The sequence below is a fragment of the Halyomorpha halys genome, unplaced genomic scaffold, assembly GCF_000696795.3.
Source record: "Halyomorpha halys isolate HHAL.00 unplaced genomic scaffold, Hhal_1.1 Scaffold522.1, whole genome shotgun sequence".
NCBI lineage: Eukaryota > Metazoa > Arthropoda > Insecta > Hemiptera > Pentatomidae > Halyomorpha > Halyomorpha halys.
Genome location: NW_027107635.1, coordinates 6,426 through 20,813, shown reverse-complemented (window position 1 = coordinate 20,813; position 14,388 = coordinate 6,426).

The window sequence follows — 14,388 nt, the reverse complement described above, 5'->3', positions numbered from 1 at the left end:
ACAAAACAAATAAAATAAAACCACTTGTCATGTCATAAAACATAAGATGACTACTGATAGTAAATAAAAAGAAAAAAAATGATAAAAATCAAATACAATTAAACTAAAAACTAATAAATGAAAAGATATAATTTCTGCTAGTATGCATATTTACAGTTATAAACGAAAATCCAAGACAGAAAATATATAAAGCTTTTTTGAAACTTTCAATTGTTATTCTTCCGGAATTCGGTGGACAGAAGGTAGTCGAAGATACGGGATTTGAATATTGGAAGGGTATTAGAACTAAGAATAAAGGCGGGAATAGAATTCCATTGGGAAGAGGAACGGATGAGAAAAGATCTATCAAAGGCTGTGGTTCGATAGGCAGTTACATATAATTCTGAAGGCCATGAGCGGGTATTGCGGGAATGTACTGAGGACTCGAATTAAAGGATATCTGAGATGTACAATGGACTGCGAGATTGGATAACTAGAGAAAGGAAGCAAGGAAATATTTACGACGGAAGGAGGGATAAAGCTACTTCAACTCTTCATAAAATCGGGTGACAGAGACATCTCTGGGAACCTCGAAGATAAATCGTACAAAGTAATTATTTAACCGTTTTCATTTTGCTTCGAGATCGCTAGAGACACCCCCGTAAACCACACAGCAATAGTCAAAGTGGGGAAATATTAAGGAAGTAACCAGGAGCCTGCAGATTTCTAAAGGAAGTAGGTGACGAAGATAATTAATCGCTTCAGGTTGGATAAGATACGACGAGAAATATCGGAGACGTGGTTTTTCCACGCTATTGGTTTGGTCTATAGTGACGCCAAGGTTTTTAACGTACTGATGGAATTGTGGATTGTTGTTTAGGAATAAGGTTGGAATAAGAAGAATAGTTTTCAGGAGGTGATTGGATCCTATTACGATTGCCTTAGTCTTGTCTGCATTCAACGTAAGCTTGTTTTCTTGTGCCCAGTGACTAATTCTATTCAAGTCTTCTTGAATCTTCTCCGTAGCAACCAATAGATCAGAAGGTGGGAAGGAAAGGTAAGTTTGGAAATCATCTGCGTACAAATGGTACTGTGAATGTTGGATTAGGATGGGAAGGTCATTGATGTAGATAGCGAAAAGAGTATGGGATAGCGTTGAACCCTGAGGGACGCCACAGGTGAGGGGTCGGGTCATTGATGGAGGTTTATCAGGAACCACTACGTGCTAGGAACGATCGGATAGCAAGGATTGAAATCAGCACAAAGCACTGTTGGATAGAGGAAGATTTCGTAGTTTGGTAAGAAGGATGTTGTGGTAAATCGTTTCAAATGGTTTGGAAAAATCTAGGAGGATGAGGATAGTTAGGTTTTGGTGTTCCATGGGAGTTTGGAGGTCTTGGGTTATTTTAAGAATCTTCTCAAACGAGTACCCTTTTTTTGCCTTAGCTTCAGGGCCAATGCCAACTGTCCTTTTGTTAACTAGAGATGTGTCCAAGGTTAATTGTTTAAAATCTAAATAGTAAGACTTAATTTCATAAAAGTCTGTGTGGTCTGGGTATTGCTGAGTTAAACTTATGTTAAAAAAATTATTTTGTTTAAATACTGATTCCCAGCGATCTAAATATATTAAAATTCAATTTTTTCCGGTGGTACAACTGGTTGCCCTATTTAATTTTTTCTGGGAAATGTTTCTTCAATAATAAAAATTTCTTCTACGCATAAGTATATTCTCAATTTAGTACCTAAAGTCCCAACATAAAATTTATTTATTTTCCTATGTTTATGTCTTTTGAGCGATGATAGAACAATTTTGTTGATGTGGCGAGGGTGAAGTTTGATGATTAAGCCCGAGGGTTGGTGTGGTTCTGTCACTGACGTAGGTGGTTTACATGTCGGCCTGGTATGGTTCTCTACTTGTATTCTATTCATTCTGTAGACATATGATCCTTCATGTATTTATTTTTTTAATGTACTATTTAATAATATCTGAACTAAAATAATCCTTGTAGTAATTTAATGATGAATTACTGGATTTAAAATTATTGGCTTGTTGCAGTCATATTTGTTTCTATTTGCTTGTTTGGTTGCTGATTTCTATTGAAGACTATTTATAAAAATAATTTTGTTCGGTCAGAAGATATTATTATAAATATGTTGTATCTTTAACCTAACTCTTCATATTATTTGTTTTTTCGTATTCTATCCACCCATATATTATATATATTAATATACCCATATATTATATTCTTGAATATTAGATCTAGAGCAAATATTTTATTTACCTTCTTTCGAGAAATATTTAAGATGACCTGATGATGGGGTGACAGCCCCGAAACGTTAATGATTCATTAAAATAAAGAACTCAGTGGGTGGACGCCTATCTCGTTTTATTGTAAAATAAATCCTAGACATTTTTTCTCCCAGATCTAAATTAGATTTCCACATTTCCTTTTATGCATTTTTTTTATATGAACAGCCTGGGCATAGCAGAATAATTAATCTTGATTCATTGTTTTAAAAGGGATTTCTATAGAGTTAAAAAGAATATGTGTTTTTTTCGTCAGATTTTTGCTAAGGCTACTGGAGTTATCACATTTTCATTCACTCATGGAAGCTCTTCTGTCCCGAATAAATAAAGCTTTGTAGGGGTCCAGAGGTTTTCATATTTGTTCCTTATATTTTATGGGGTCCTCACTCTTTGATTTAGGAGATTGTAATACTTTCATGATTAGCTTTTTAATCTGATGAGTACGGTAATGAGATGACAAAATATTGGAAATTTCATAATTATTAATGCTTCTAAAAATTTCAGAATTTTTTTAATTTTACAGGTATCTTATCATAGTATGCTTCTTTTGATATATTATTTCGTTGGTGAATTCTTTAATATTGTAGGTTAATTTACCTTTAAGATATTTAGCACTTAAATAATTAGTATTTAAAAAAGTTAAATATTTAAATTTAAAATCCAAAATCTAACTATATTAATTTCATATACAAAATATTTAAAACGTAAAGTAATCCTATATTTCAAACGAATTATTTATACATATTAAATACTTATTAATTTAATTATTAAAGTACTACCTTCGTAACAGTACTTCCTTACAAAATGCTACACCCTCAACCCTTATTTCACTGCCTCAAATTTGGAGTATAAAATTCAAATAATTTATGAATTTTATGTTTTGAATTTCAGCCACAATTCATTATAATTATTATTATTAATATTGTTTTGGATAGTATATTATAGCATATTAAAAATTTTAAACTTAGAACCACGGTGGCAATTCATAATTAATAACACTAAACACACTAGAGTTTATAGAGACAAATATGATGAAATGATCCAGACAACCTTATGAAATATTTTGAAGATCATGGGTACGCTTTTAGAGCTGCTGGCTTAGAAATAAATCATACCCTTATTCCTGTGCCTTCTCTGTTTCTTTGTCGGAGCAAAGAGGGCAAATAATCAGCGTTATTCTCTAGAGGTGCTAGAACTCCCGAGCCACTGAAATAATGAAACTAGTTTATATCACTTATAAATTGTCTTTATAATTTTCTCTTTGGCCTTAGGAAACTTTTCTGATAGCACCAAGGTGTTTATTATTAATTCTTATTTAAATAAAGGATATAAAAATGGTCTTAAATTTTTTTTTCTATATTTATGTGACTTAATGCAAGGATAATCAATGCCAATTTTTGACCGTGCTAGATTTTGTGTTTATTTCTGTGCCTCTAAATTGCTTATCAAAATATCACAACTTTGCTTGGGTAGTAGCTCATCAGATAAAAAATGATTTTTTTTTTTTGTTGCATTTTGAAATAGTAATGTTCCTAAGAGAATACCGTAGACAGGAGTTTCTTTCTCTACTATAGTCTGTCTATAGACTATCCAAAAGCTAGTAGGGTTGTCAAAGAGTAACAATCTGCAGTATAGACAGATAATCTATGGAATACGTTTAATTTGAAATAATGTATTTATTGTATTTGTCAGTATTCAAATAAAGCAGCACTATTCAGATCAATTTAGTGTAGAAAAACAGGTATACATTTTAGCTTTTAATTTGGCCAGAAAAATATTTTAAGTGGTTAGGGTTGGTAGCAGTATTTTTTTATTCTCGCTCCAATCGTTGCTCCAAATCTCACTCATTTTTTTCTTTTATAGAAAACATTAATTTAGTTGTGGCACATTACAACAACTATTACGTTGAAGTAAGGACAGTTTCAGGGATCGCGGTAGCCTCGGGTAAAGAGCGTGGCTACTGATTCTAAGGACCCGAGAGGGCAGAAAATTATTTTCTGTTGCACTGTAGCCGTGAGTCAACTCCTGTGGGTTCTGGAGCCCTCCTGGGGTCCACCCAACCTCTTAAATTAGGTACCCTTCATTGGGTAAAAATCTGACGGTCGAGCGTGATTCTGACTAAATCATCTCCTTGCACAACCGTTGGTCTAGTAACAGTACTTCTTTACAAAGTACTGAACTCCTGACCCTCCATGGGTTGTAGATGTACAGATTTAAATTTTAAGAACATTTTCAATTGATTTTGACTTATTTTTTTTTATTCTTTCTCAATATTGATATTTTTTTAAATTGAATAACGAATTTGTTGAGAAAAAATAGATAAATGTTTGTTTTTTAATCAGACAAGTACTAAATATTTTTGGACTGAAAAATTGCTTTTTTCCCCCAAAGTTAGTTCTTAAAAAAAATTACATTCTGGTCATAAAGTGAACTCATTTTAATGATAATAGATTTAATAATAATACTTCGGTTTTTAGGATAGTAAACATATATTATTTTCTAGGGCATATGATTAGTGATTCGTATTACGATTACCAACACTTTTCACAAGTTTCAACGAATTAAACAAACAATGTAATTTTTGAAAATTGAAAATATCTTTTAGATTTACTACTGTGCCACGATAAACCGAAATACTAATGGTTTTGATATTAAGCCACCATAGGGCACTTATTTATTGCATTCCGTGTTGGCCGATTCTTGTCCCTCACGGCACAATCCCACTTCTTTTTAAGGTGTTTAATTGAGTACACTTTAAGTTGAAAATTTTAGGAAATATATATATCATTTTTATTTGGTTAGTATTTTTTTATACTTTCTACGTGAGGTAGTATTTATGTGATATCATATTTTTCGGTCTTAATAATAAATTGACAATGTTGGATTATTTACTATTTTATTTTATTTTATTGGAATCCATCATTATTATCAAGAATGTTTTAAATTAATTATTATTTATAAATGTTCTAGGAATATATTAGTGATGCACCGAAAATCTTTTCTTCATCCCGGTCCAGGTTATATTTTCAAATCCTGTGATGCTGTATTAGGGCTTGAAAATGAACAACTAAATCATTCTGAAATCTTTTTAAAGAGTTCGATGAGCAGCGCTTTTTAAAGCATGATGCCCCCTATTGAGACCAATTGTTTCATGTCAAGTGATTAATGATCCTTGGCTATGTTGGCCTCTGACTGGGACATGCCTCATGTCAAATACCGGCCGTAAATGGTTCCGACCAACTTTGATGACTCCACGTCAATCAAATTAGATCGACAAGTACAAACAAAAAAAGAAGTCCTGGTCTTCCTCGTCCGCATCGTTGACCAATGATGGATTAGTTACAGCTTTTATGGTAGTGATCTTCCACTCACCATGAACTGGGCAAATGAAATAGGATCGAGGTGCAACTGCTCAAATATGTTTTATTGAATGTTTTCTGGTATTTACATTTTTTTCAGCAATAGAAAACGGGTGTGAAATTTTAAGAATATCATGATTTTACCTCATTAAAATTAGTTTTACAGAGAGAAATAAAAGTTTGAACATCGCATTATTAGTTAAATTATTGTACCATAAAAGAAATTTGATATCTAAAATAAAATAAATGCAAAAGGAGACAGAAAATAAAATATTGATGTTCAGACACTTGATAATAAGAATTAAAAAACAAAACAAATATAATATAAAAAACCAACTTCTATCAAACACTTAAAGATCGTTAAAGCTTGAAACTCAATATCATGTTTATAAATAAATTTTTATTTTAAATTAAATTAAATTAGTTTAAGAAATCTAGTCGGTTGAACGTTGCTTTTTCTTGTTCTAAATTCCTACTATTAACGAAATTTTTGCTTAACATCAGTTCCTAAATGGATTTCGTCGTGTCTTTATGCGTCTGTGCTGATGTTTTAAGGGATAAAAAAAGAAACTTTTGGGTCCATCCATCGGTTAGTACAAGGCTTATAGGTCGACAAACTCCCGACATAATTCAAACCATGACTTTTTTTAATTACTTTTTTTCATATTTTTTTGTCATATGAATCAGGGCGTAATTTTATTGATCCTATAAATGCTTCGATGTCTAGCAGCTTGTTAATTGGGGCACGACAAAATTGTAACTGGAAAGTCAAGAGCAACTTTTTAATTAATGCAGAGACAGTTTTAAAAACGTGCGTTCTATTTTGCCGTTTACGATTGAGATTCCAGGAAAATCGAACGTATTGGAATTTTTTAGTGCCAACGTATAAGTACCCTATATATTGTTTTGTATTACATTTTAATATTTACCTAATTTATGCATTAAATTAATATTAAAGTTTATTTCTTTTATACACTTCGCATTAGGCTGCTTTCCCACTTAACTGGTCATGCGTAATTCAATGGTAATCATAATTTTAATATTGGACACAGTGTTAGAATAATCATAGATGAATGCCTAAATGGCATATATATTAATTTCGCAGAGCATTGCTATTGTTTTATAACTAAAACTATGGTTGCATATTTAAACAATAGCTGATAATTATTAGTAGCATTTTTAATCAGTGTCGCCACGTATTAATAAGGTTTTTTGGTATAGCGAAGATAATAAAAAATCAATTTAGCTTTTAGCCAGCGATATCCAATAGGATATATTCAAGGTTTGGAAGCCGTATTTCAATATCCGGAATGGTGTATAAAATCGATATCCAATCAAAAAAATGTTGATCAGATTATAGTCAATTCTTTTGGATATTGATGATACCTTTGTAAAATAAGTGATTCGGCTGGATGATTTTTTTTGCCGAATACATTTTTTTAAGAAATATAAAAGATACTGAGGTACTACATCAACTTTGGATAAAAAACTGTCAGTTAAGAAGAAAAAAAATGTTGATCACCACTCGAAGGGAAGAACAAAGGATCCAAATTGGCTAGAGGATATGAATTATGTAAGACATCGCCGATCAGCCAGTCACTCTAGGATAATCTTCAGCGGAGCCTGGACCGGGCGCATGCGAGCCACCCTCAGTCGTATCCGCGTCTCCACACCGAGCAGTGCTCCGTCAGCTTGTCCTCTTTGGTTCACGTTCGGCGAGCACCAGGTCGAACATATTTTATCACTGTCAACATTTAGTCTGATAAGTAATTTACAGAAAATTACAAAAAAAAAATATATGTTTTCGTATAATTAAAAAAAAATTGTAAAACATGAAAATTTAAATTTTCAGTTTATTACAAATTTACTATTTCATCAACCCAATATAAATTTTATTTTTTTGAATTTTCTTCTTCGTGATATTTATTCCTTATTGTAGGAAATATATACATTGAGGGTAATGATACAGTACATAATAATTAAATGTTATTTATTTTTAACGCTTAATAGCTGCTTGTTCCAGTTTTTAGTGAATTAACTATGCATAAAAGAACACAATCTTCTCCTTCCTTTTTTTTTTTTTTTTTTTTTTTTTTGTATAATAAATGTACGAAATATTAAAAAATAGAGAGTTAAAGTCTTTATATACCTATTATTAATTCTATTTATAGTGTAGAAAACAACTATGATTTATTATTGAAACTAATCATATGATCGACTAACATATAGTAGTATTTAAACAAGGTTTGTAATTTGTTATGAATTGCTTTGAATTTTGATGAACAAAGATAATTAAATGTTTTATTGTTTCCCTGGTGTTAAAATATAACTTGTGCAAAGAACAAAAAAAATGGAGAGTTTTAATAATGTAATAAACAGAAAATTATAAAAATCAATTAATTTCTCTGCTAGAACATTAATTTTAAGATTTTATTGAACTGACTACTCAAAGACAAAGGAGTAATCAAATCACTAAAAGAATTTATAGTTTCTGAAAAATGTCATAATTATTAAAGAAAAAAATTGTTTCTTCATTTTTTTATAAATCCTGAAATGTTAGACCTCAATATTGTTTTGATGTTTTTAAATATTTATTAGAAAACAGAAATACTAATAATTTTTAATTTACTACATTTATTTAGATGACTTTGTGAGTTTCTTGAAGTAAGACTTGTAGGCTAACAAAAGAAAAAAAAAAGAAAAAGAAAAGATTTTATGAATTCAGAAAAGCCTGAATATTCTTTTCATACAAGCATTGTTAAGGCTTGGGCTTGAATTGAGTTGCGCCTAAGCCTTTTTCTGTTTTAGATTATATCATCTGAAAAGATTTCATTACAGATTTTCCCTTCTATTTCACACAATATTCTACCTCTACATAATACATGTCATTCAATCTCACAAAATTTCATAAACATTATTAATCCGGTTAGGTCAGTAAAAAATATTTATTTTGTTGAATTTCGAAAAATTAAAGAAACTAATTACAATGTGATGATAGATTTCAGAACAGCAAATTCTATTAGTTAAAGTTGTATTGTGTAGTAATTATTTGTTTGCATTGAACGAATTAAAAAAAAAAAATTAAATAATTTAAACATTAAAGTAATAAAGATATTTAGAATAATTTAATTTGATAATTAGAGTGTGTTTTTAATAATAATATTAATTTTAAAATTAGAAGGTTCCCAAAAATTTATTTCAAGCTCTCGAAACTTATGAATTAAATTGCTAATAGTTAAATTAATAAGATAATTTGGAGGACAACGTAATCTAATTTAGTTTTATTTAAAAACATGTTTTAAAATTCTTATACACAAATTTATTAAATCTTCCGGCTTTACACCGTACATTGTAATAAATAGATGGAGGCTATGTGGGAGGTCTCAATGAAATGACGGATTTACTAAATAAATTATTACCGAATATAGTTCAATAATTTCCGACCTTGTGAGGTATGATAACAATAGCTTGTTTTAAAAAAAAACAGCAATTTTCAGAATTTGTTAGAAAAAATTATGTTAAAAATATATATCATTGCCTCAACGTATTCGATTTCAGATAGCTACACATTCAGATTTTTTAAAAATTTCTTCTTGTATATTAACTAAGGTATTAAGAATTAAAGCTGAATTAAATGAAAAGTGTTTTAAAACTTTATAGACTTTATTCGGGAGAAAAACTAGAGCTAATGGTTCAATTTCAAGACTATTCATTAGATTCTAATCATCTAGTATTAGTCCAAGATACTCAATTAAAAGTATTGACAACAATTACAAATTGACAACAAAACTTATGATTTTTCTTTTCTTTTCTTATAAATACAACTTTAAGATTCTTTTTAATTTATAGAATGTAAAAATTATTATTTTATTTTTCATTTAAATTAGATAAAAACATTTAACAGAAGATAAAATCGTTTACAGTAATTATTTTACTAAAAGAAAAAGAAGCTACACAATTGTTATAAAGTTTACCAATGCCAATTTTAAATAAAATAAAATTTAAAATTTGTTTAAATGTCTTAAATATAGGAATTTACTATATTTTCTTTCGCTCACATTACTATATATTTGCTAATTATAACTATATGTTTAGCGGTTCACTATAAAATAACTAATTACTTTACTCATTGAACTACTACCCTAAAATAAATACTAAAAAGTACTGCCTGTCCTCCGTGTTTTTTATTTATCTCAAGTCTTTTGAAATACGACAATAAAAATTTTGGAATCTGTTAATTCTTATAAAATTCTTGTAAATATATTTTTTGCTGGAGTAAAATAATCATAGAGCGTTAAAAATATGATTGGTGTTATTTGAAGGAATAAAATCATGAAATGCAAATCACTACATATATATGTTTTCGATTAGAGAAATAGACATTTATATTAGATTTAAAATAATTATGATTCTATCACTTTTCTGGATATTTCTTAAGTTACATATGATTTCAATGGTTATATTTTCATCTCTCTTTCTCGCTTTCATGTTTGGACATGTACTTATTCAACCCTTTTTCTTCTTATATACCTTTTGACATTCGTGAAGGGTAGTTGAATAAATCATTTTTATTGAGCTGTTTTAATTGCATTGGCGAAGGGGTTCATCATTAGATTAGGTGATCCTTATCTTTAAATTAGCTAACTTTAATTAGCCACTGTATCCTGCGTGAGGAAATTATGATGGTGTTATGCTTTAGACGAAATTCATTTTGATGTACGAAGCCTTCATATTTGTTTTAATGTGAAATTTCAGTTATTTTAAATAAGAAATTTATAGACACATTTATTTTATTTTTTAAAATTTTGTTTCATTTTAAATAACTTTTAATTCACATTTGGTACAATCAAAGGCCCCGACCTAAAACAAACATTTTTAAAATTTCGAGTGACAATTAAACTGGAATAAGATTGCTAGGAAAATGAAAACCTTTCTAAATGCAAATAAGGTGAATCCTATCTTTTTTTTTCACTTGTTCATAACGAAAAAAAATGTTTATTGATATAGTCTTTTTAGTGAGTTGTTATAGGTATTCTAACCATAAAAATTTATTTTTAAAATAAAAGTTAAAATTATTGAAGTACTTACTTTAGAGGAAGAATAGTAACGTGTTTCTTACACTGCTAGATTAACAGTTGAAAACAAATATAGTACTTGTGGTGGTGATGGGGATTCAAAATTGAATCCTAGTCTCGTTGATTTATAGCATCAATTCACATAAAATATGTAAATATATTTTCAAAAAAATACATTTAAATATAATTGAATTAAAAGACGAAGGAAAATGAGTGCCGAGTATAAAATTATGGAATTGGTATTTCATCGATACAATGATGTGAATGGAAACAAAAATAATTATTATGTTAATATTTACAACAGTTAAGTGAAAAGTTCAAAAAAAGAGCTGGGGAAATTAAAATGTTTCATGAAATAGCTAGGAAAATTACCAACAATATAGTCGGTGAATCCGGAAAAAATTGTTGAGACTTTTTTTTCTATTAACATTACTGGAAATGATTACTATACTTTGTGATGAATTAATAGTAGTTGGCACTTTGAGAATTAGTTAAGTTTCTTAAAATAAAATTTTAATTAATATTTTATATCTCTCTAGGTCTCAAGCCGTCTGAACAAACAGAAAGAGGGTTATTTTTTAACTCATCTTTATTGACGCTGAAGTAGGATCTATTGAGCCTATCGAATACTTATTATCTTTTTCCTATTGTTTTGCCTATTCTTGTGCCATCTTAATAATAAGATTATGTTTATAGATTAATAAGATTGAATTATGAATTTAATAAGGATAATCCTTTAAAAAAATTTTATATATACTCATTTAAAGCCAAATAAATTTCTTTCTCGACTATACATCACTTTTAAACATTTATATTCTTCTCTCCAACTATCTGGGAGAAGGGAGATCAAGAGATTTAAAATATTTTCTTTCAAAATTTTACTTTATTTGCATTTGTTACATTTTTTATACTGTACTACATATTGTAGAGTCATCTGCCTACAAAAATGTGTCTATAATGTTTAACAATTAATAAAATCTCTGAGAATAAACTACACTATTTTATTGAAGTCAATGAATAAGTCAGAAATTATAGTGCTGAATCTTTCATATTTGAATACGATGAAATTCCAATCCATTGTTTGATTCGATATTACTTGAGAGAACTGAAAGAAATCACCTGGGATTATGGTGGTTTCATTTTATATGGCAGGTCCAGGTCTCGCCCATTTTACAATGTTACCCGATATGAGTAAATGTTTATTTCTCAGAGACTCCTCTACTCCTTAAATATAAATGATTTAAATGTAAGGTAAGTCCGGGCCTAATTGCAGGATTTAAGGAGCGTGTCGGGTAGGGAAGAATTACCAACTAATTATTTCTGGCTTTATAATCTCTCCTAGGATTTAAATCCCATCGCCATACATGAACTTATAATCGCTACAAGAAAATTTTTTAATTCTACTATAAAAAAATGTTCTATCAGAGGGCGGGGTCATGCCTATTCCCAGTTTTAGGTAGCTTCACAAAATTATTTTGTATATATTTTAAAAGCAACATAAACCCGGTAGAACATAATTTCTGTTCTTTTCTTACCATTCATGTATGAAATTTTACATAAACAAAATCGTTGTTGACACCTTCCAAGTTCAATGGGTATTTTAATCAAAAAATAATTACTGTACATCTTTCGATTATGTTGATTTTATTTATTTTTCTGTTTATATTGTATAGAAATTTTATTTATTTACTTTTATTTTATTTATTTTTTCTTATTTTTTATTTGTGGTATAAATGTTTTCAATTAGCACTATAATTCATTGCCCAAGTTTGTGGCAGATTATAATAATACTTATCAATAAATGAAGTAAGTATTTTTCTAAACATTAAATTTAAAAATAATATTTTTCTCTATTGTAAATCCAATTTATCTTAATTAAGTTATCTATTTAATAATAAAAGTAATCAGAATAAACTAAAAGAGGTTGGGGTTCTAATAGGAAAGAAGGAGAGACGAGGAAGAAAATGGAGTGAGGAAGAGCGGTAGGAACAGTGGAGCAGGATGAAAGGGTATTGGAGTAGAAGGAAGGCGGATGGTGTGAGGATGAATCGTAAATGATATTCGCGTATTCCTTGCTGGCCGGTTCATGAAAAAAATAAATAAATAACAAAAAAAATGTTCTATTGAAGTTGAAAATAAATGCGTTTGATCACTTTTAACATTAAACCGACGATACATCCTGTCATTCATATCTCAACAATTAGTAAATGCATCCATGTATATCATATAGCTAGCTACATATATCAGTTCACATCGGTACTAACACTTTATTTTATTTCTAAGTATTTTTTTAAGAATATCCCTTAGCCATTTGCTCTTCAGTATTCACAGCTAGAGGACTGTGGATTTAGTCGAGAAATCTTTTTTATGATGGGTGAAGATAATCTTTTACAGTAATTATGTCTAGATATATTATTTATCATTGTGTTATTTAATTAAAATATTTATAATTTTGGAATGTGAGTCTTTTGTTCTGTCCCTTTTTGTGAAGTGCGAAGTGTGGAGTATTCGGTCTTCACATATTCATATCAATTTGTATGAATAAAAAAAATAAAAGTTGACTAAAAAAAAATAATAATAAAAAAAAAATTGAATAAAATTTTTTTTTCGCATGACGAAGTTTTCAAATAATAACGTTAAAAATTCATAACTGACCCATCAATTAAGAATTAAACGTTATATTGATAGTTGTGTTTTTAAATTTATTTTTTCTAGTATTTGCTATTTAAGCCCGTTTAATAAATAATATTATGAAAAAACGTTATATGCAATTTCATTTGATAGGTAATATAAATTTATTTTTAGAGTATGACGTTTTTCAAATAATGCTGAAGATAATAGAACAAATTTGTCGGCTGCTGATTCGGGCCGTACCGATTGACCTCCAAACATGAATGTTTTGCCAAGAAAGTTTTGTAAGGAACTAAAGTATAATTCACGCTGAAATAATCCACCTATAATTAATAAAGGATGTAGCTTTGAAAGACTCTTTTTATGCTTGTATCACCTAATTATTACGTAGAGTAATTTCAGAGCGTTGTATAAATCTTTATTTTAAATTAACGAAGTTATTTTAACTCAGATTATTTATTCTGTAAAACATAATGAAAAAAAGGTGGACTAATGATGTTTGTTTTATCGTTAGACATTTTTTTTGTTCTTTACATTGTCTCAAGTTTATTTTATGGTTGGATTTTCGCGTAAGCTCTACCCAGTAATACAAAATAAATGTCCTCATTTCTATCTTACTTTTCTTTACACTTAAACTTTTTAATTTACGGTCTAGAATAGCTTTGTTAAACTAGATTAGTCTATCAATTGTTTTATTAAACAATAAATAAAAAATCTGAAATCTTCGTTTACTATTTGTTAAATATTTATTTTTCATCTGTCTAAATTTCTGAAGCATCCCATAAATTATTCTTCATATCCTGCATTTATCTGAAATATGTATGCTGTCAATTGTTTTTCTATTTTCTGAGCTTATCAGTTTTAGAAGGCGCTATTAAACAATTCATCGTCGTTTATAAGTGGTTGATTAAAGCCCTAGGACTTCTCTAATTTATCCTCGCCACTAAACGGAGGAAATCTGACTCGACTAATTGATTATCTATTTAATATTATATCACATATATCATGATTAATTATGATATCACATATATCATGA